The sequence below is a fragment of the Thermobia domestica genome, unplaced genomic scaffold, assembly GCF_964235325.1.
Source record: "Thermobia domestica unplaced genomic scaffold, izTheDome1.hap1.1 HAP1_SCAFFOLD_576, whole genome shotgun sequence".
Taxonomy (NCBI): Eukaryota; Metazoa; Arthropoda; class Insecta; order Zygentoma; family Lepismatidae; genus Thermobia; species Thermobia domestica.
This window is the reverse complement of record NW_027656286.1, coordinates 86919-93604: the sequence shown is the minus strand read 5'-3', so window position 1 is coordinate 93604 and position 6686 is coordinate 86919.

Genomic DNA, 6686 nt, shown 5'->3' with positions numbered 1-6686 from the left:
GATAAAAGATAATTGAAATATGGAACAAGAGCGCCCTAGACAATATTATTTTGCGTGAGGTACCGTTATCACAAGTCACCTAGTGGCTTTCCGTTTTCAGCTGTTTAGGAACGCGAAAATAAATGCCGATTTTCAAAATGGCTCGAAATCTAAAGCAGATGAGTGAGTCGTGGTAACGGTTTCTTATGTAAAATAATATTGTCTAGGGCGCTCTTGTTTCACATTTCGATTATCTTTTATCTATTTGAAGATATTACATAATTACTGTAAAATTAGCGGTATTTTAATTTCGCCGGGATGAAGACTCTTAAGATAAATTTAAGACCACCAGATGGCAGCACGTACTCTCTATCTTTCCAATGTATGTTGAAGGAACTGACAATAGTAATTAAATCAATTTAAAGAAGTGAATATGCAAACTGTACAAAAACAAATTGAATCAATAATTAATGAATAATCCGTGTATTGTTTTTTTGATAGAATCTTCTTTCATCCTTGAGAGAGATTTCTTATTGCAAGCATGCTTCTCAAGAGTAAAATTAAGCGCTCTGTACAATGAATACCACTACCAAACACTGCTAAGGTAATCAAGTCTAGAAGGCTCAGGTGGGCAGGTCATGTAGCTAGAATAGAAGAAAGTAGAAACGTTTTCAAAGTCTTAACTCGAAGACCAATCGGAAAATGATCATTAGGAAGAGCTACTTGAAGATGGGAATACAATATTAAGATAGATAATAGGATAGATGCAGAAATAGGAATACAACATAGAAACTGGATCCAGTTGGCTAAGGATATGAGTCAGTGGAGAGCTTTTGTGAAGGTGGTATTGAACCTGCAGGTTCCATAGGCCATGCCGTTAGTTTCTTACTACAATGAATAAAACGAATTAATCAAAAAATTCGCTTATTTTCCCTTAATTATTTATTCATCTTGTCTTTGAGCAAATTTAAAATGTTAATCTGTTGAAGTTGGTTCAGTTATGGTGAATATAGTCGCTCCCTTGAAAATATAATTAAAAAGATAAGGAATTCGTCTTGCCATATATTTAGCCTTCACGCTCAATTTAAAAGTAAAGTTCGATGTATATTTGTTTGTATGTTTATTCGATATTCAAATCCATACCGTTGAACTATTTGAAATAAACTGTGGAACGTAGTATCTACCTCCGGCTGGGTTTTGGTCACTTTCTCTCAAATACGTCTCCGAAGTCGTGGACAGGAGTTCAAAATTTATCCCAAAAATATAATAACGCTTCAAGTTAGGGAGCTGAAACGGACTATGCAAATTCCTCATTAAGAACAATTGGAAACGTGCTCCAGCGTTTTCAAAAATTCCGTTTCTAAAAATGGGGAATGCAGCAATTTCTATAATTATTAAGTACTAGAAGATTTTTTTCTAGTATCCTTTTGGATTTTTTTTTACAATATTTATATCCTGATTTTTTCTCTTAAGAGGCATCATAACGGCGAAATTAAAATACCGCTAATTTTACAGTAATCATGTGATATCTTCAAATAGATAAAAGATAATCGAAATGTGGAACAAGAGCGCCCTAGACAATATTAATTTACATGAGAAACCGTTATCACGACTCACTTATCTGCTTTCGATTTCGAGCAATTTTGAAAATCGGCATTTATTTTCGCGTTTCTAAACGGCTGAAAATAGAAAGCCACTAGGTACCTTATGATAACGGTACCTCACGCAAAATAATATTGTCTAGGGCGTTCTTGTTCCACATTTCGATGATCTTTTATCTATTTGAAGATATCACATAATTACTGTAAAATTAGTGGTATTTTAATTTCGCCGGGATGAGGACTCTTAATTTCATCTAGAAGTTATCAGAACCCTTCCATTTAAAACGTGTGTTCGGGAAATAGACTTGGGTGAACTAACGTTGTCCACGGCACTCGTGAAATTTGTCGTCTTATCCCTCATCTGGAATTTTAAAAAATATACTTTTCGTCTTGCGGACAAGATTACTGGTGACCTGCGCCATCAGTGGTCCACCAATCTCCAGCTGAAGAAATAGAACCAAATGAATAAAGCCTAATGTGCCATTGGTGCTTCGGGGTATTTTGAATCGAACAAAATTCGTTGTGGACGTAGCCAGCATTCATCTTTCGACAATCTGCATTCAAAAGTGAAGCATATTGATAGAACAAATATTGGAGCTCATGTATGCTATTGTGTGCATGCTAACTATTTAAAGTGTAACATGATATTGTTAACCTATAATTCAGACGACGGTAATACAAAAGGTGAAGAAATGGAAAACAAATTAATTCTCTTTTGCAAGCGTCCAAAGAGAATACAAATAGAAGAGAAAAATCTTTTTGTATAATCGAATTAGTGAAAGGAAACTTTTTTGACATTGAAACAGAAGCATTCCGAATAAGCCATGCATACACAATCATCCTTCGCGTTTATCTACCAACTTCAGAGGACAAAACGAAAAGCTATTGTGAGTCGCCCTTCCAGAAGTGTCATCCCAGAAGTTAACATGGCTGCACCACATGTCCTACAAAAAGCCATATAAAAGAGAGCAAGTTGTGAACAAATGTCCACTTCTTGTTTTGCATACAACACATTCACAATGGACAACGAGCAAGAATAAAAACGAGTCAATTCGTTACACTTCATTCTCTGTCTGTAGAATTTATATACAGTATGCAAGACATGCTACATGTTAAGTACGAATTCTCTTTGCATATGCCCTCTTAATATAAATTACTTCAATATGTTTACCGACCGCCACAGAAAGAGACCCTTCCCTGAATTCTTTTTTTTATCAGCCATCATAAATTTTTTAGATTCTCCCCACTTTAACAATAAAAAAAAGTAACGTGCCTCGCACACTTCTAGTTTTTTCCACATGTTCGTACAAACTACATTAAAAAAAAACTTGGATCTAATGTGTTTTGTCAGTAAATTTATATATGTAAAAAAAAAAGTAGGTAATGTAAGTTTTTTTTTTTTCTCAGTTTGTGATCAAGATTTTTCTGTGGTGGTGGAGTAAAGTTGCACACACGAGTCTCAATTTGACTGCCAATCTTTTTACCTCCGAATGAATACGTTTTACATATATGTATAAAAATATATACAAAAGACAGTACCTGGCTTTGTATACATCTGGTTAAGAAAGACTTCAGTTTTTTTTCACAACTAAAGGTGATAAAAAAAAGTCTTAACATTTTTTCCGCTGTATATGGATATGATGATACACATAAAAAAATGTGGACGAATACATTTTGAAAGCCACGTGGCTTAGGAAGGCTGTTCGGATTACGCCTGCCTTCACAAAACAACTTCCCTGTCCCTTCCTGCACCCAACCCAAGAAAAAAAAACTTACTCCATTTTTTATTAAACATAATGTCAAGAATTAGGCTTCTGTAGAGGCCTACGTTTTCTATAAAACCGAGCACTTTGCGGCTTACGTTCACTTCTTTTTCTCTTTTTAGGAAAGGGGGACACCACCCCTCAAAGAGTCTTCAGAGAACTTGATGCGTGCTGAATAAGTGGCGATGGACTTTTTTAAAGAATATTTTTTATAATAAAGAGGAAAACCTAGTTAGCATAAGGAATCTCATCAGTGAAATCGGTTACAGTCTGGTAAACGATGCAGTGGTTCAGGAAAAAAGCTGGAAAGGGGGGAGGGTTTTCAGGGACGATATTTGGATATTGTAGCAAAAAAACTTAGAAGAAAAAAAAAAGAATATATGATTGCTGTTAATAGAAACTTGATGGTGTGCTGGACCAACCAGGAGCCACCTCTGAATGATTCTGTACGTTTTTTATTGGTTGTTTGAGGAAAAATGTTTCCTAAGAGAAAGAAGGGAGGGCAGTGACATCACACGAGAGATCAGCGCGTGTCCTCGCATGTGACGTATTTCCACGTGACACATATGAACATGTGAATATGTAAGAAAGAATAAGTACAACATGGTTGTTATGGTTGTTCTCCCTCCCTTCTTGTCACCGTTTTTTTATATTACTTATCCACCAATGAGAACTGAACAATTTCTTCTTCTGCTTCTTTGATCACAAAGAACACGCCTTCATTGTCCACATATGTATATGTATGTGTGAATATATATAGACTATTTCATATGTGTATGTGTATATGTATTGAAACTGCAAGCCTAGTTGCTAACCACATAACCCAAATGACGTCAAGAACTTCTCATCCCTGTTCCTACTTTTTTTGTTTTTTCAAAATATTGCACAAATCAAAGAATAATCTACAATCTCACAGCGTAATTTTCTATGAAGCTATAATATATATGCGTATGTTATACTAAGCATACTACTTAGTAAACTAGAAGTCTATACGGATGCGGATATCCGCGGCAATCGTATCAATATAGCTTCTTGCAGATATAATTTTATTTTCTTGGCTGACAAAATAGGAGATTCTCGCGAAAAGTAGAATTTCTGTGATCACTTTTCAAAGCACTATTTATTAGTCTATTAATAAAATGTGGAGACTTTCGATATGTAGGAGTGGAGAAGAATGAAGATGGGTCGGGAAAATAAATGAGAAGATGTTAGAAACAGTGGAGAAGAAAAGAACAAGTTTAGATGTAATTGAAAAGAGAAAGACAAATTCGTTGGGACGTCCCATGCAACTAATATTCTCTTTAATATTTTAATTTACCGTCAATGCAATTGTTATTCCCTTTAATGTATTTTAACTTACGGCCAATGCAATTAATATTTTGTTTTTAATATTTTAACTTACGGCCAATGCAATTAATATTTTGTTCTTAATATTTTAACTTACGGCCAATGCAATTAATATTCTGTTTTTAATATTTTAACTTACGGCCAATGCAATTAATATTTTGTTTTTAATATTTTAACTTACGGCCAATGCAATTAATATTTTGTTCTTAATATTTTAACTTACGGCCAATGCAATTAATATTCTGTTTTTAATATTTTAACTTGCGGCCAATGCAATTAACATTCTGTTTTTAATATTTTAACTTACGGCCAATGTTTGGTTTTACCTTTTCGAGTTAGATATTCTGCTTTCATCTTTAATCTAGCTTTTATTTTCCCCTTCTGTTTATATTTTCCTCTTCTTCCTTCTCTACACCCACATGTCCTCAGTTTTTCTTACCTTATAACAACGTAAAAAAAAAAAAAAGGTAATTACATTCTCGGAAATCCAGGTGCCTTGCTAGAGTTCATTTTTAGTTGATTTCGCCTCAACATTTTCCTGTTCCCTTTCTCTCCCCTGACATCGCGGCTTCGTTTGCTGTAGGCGATATTGCAAAATACGAAAACTGTTCTCTTCTCAGTTTCATTTCACAGCAGAAAACGTTACCTCGTATGAGGGAGGGTAGAATCCTGTGTGTGTGATGTACCGAAAATTAGATGCCATAAAACAAAAAGTTTAAAATATAGAAAAGGTGCGTGTTTGCCTCGTTTTTTTTTTTGCCTTGACTTTGCTTCTGTTTCCTGTATACACAATAGTTTAACCATGGAATAGATTATTCAAGAATTTAAACTGACAGACAATCATAGTCATACGTCTTGCAAATAAAATCAGAAAAATAAACACACTGCTGAACAAGACTGTACTTATTTAATATAAAAACACATTTACATGTGACGTTTCGATCTTCTAGCCAAGATCCTCATCAGAGTGTACGTACAATAAAATCAGGGAGTAGGATTGCACATCAAAAGACAAACTTGATTCCGTTCTAAATAAAGTGTGCTTCTATCATAATGCACTGAAAACGTGAAAAAAGGTTGTGGACCCAATGTCACTGTCAAAAGTGCACATACTAAATGGTAAAATTCAGCTATATACAGACATGTAAATTTGTGTTTTAGGTGAATATATAATTCACACCATAAAAAGTCGTTTATTTCATTAATTTGCACAAAAATTATATATCGCTAACAATTGCCAATCCACTGCTAAACGAAAGACTTCCCAACTGGGTGTTCTCAGTTCAATGTCTGTAGCGGCCATTGATGGAATTTTCTTTTTATCTGATTTTTTTTCCTTTCAGATAGCCTCGGCACTTGCGGTCTTGCGAAACAAATACATTAAATTCGATTTGATCTGACTAATTATGAACACATCTGAATTTGTTATTACATATAGGGTAAACCGAGAAAACAAAGTCCTCGAGTATAATATTTTAATACTCCTTAAAACTTATTTCCGTTACATTCTTACTACTGAAAAAAAATCTATGATAAGACTTTTGTGAGCAAACTGAACTTTCTTGCGTCCTTTTCACGGTGGACAAAACTTAAAATGAACCAAATAGAATACGATATGAAAAAGAATATGGGTATCCAAGGACTCGGGCAAACAGGAAAATAATAACTTCCTTTCCCTTTAGGGACTAATTTTCATAACATGTGTAGTTCAAAAACCAAAATCAACTAAAATAATTTATATTGAAACTGTTACATCCAAAACATTTCCTCATATTTATTCTTAATTTACTTACATGACTAAACTTCTAACAAAGTCGAGGAATGAAGAAATAGTTTTTCCTCAAGAAAAAGATTAACCCCGTTATAAAAATGTAATATACAGTATATTTGAAATATTAAAATATCAAACTTAAGGAAAAGGTTCTTCGACCCATCTAATATAGGATCTCTAGTATAGCAACGATTTATAACACACTGAGAGAAGAATACAAATTGA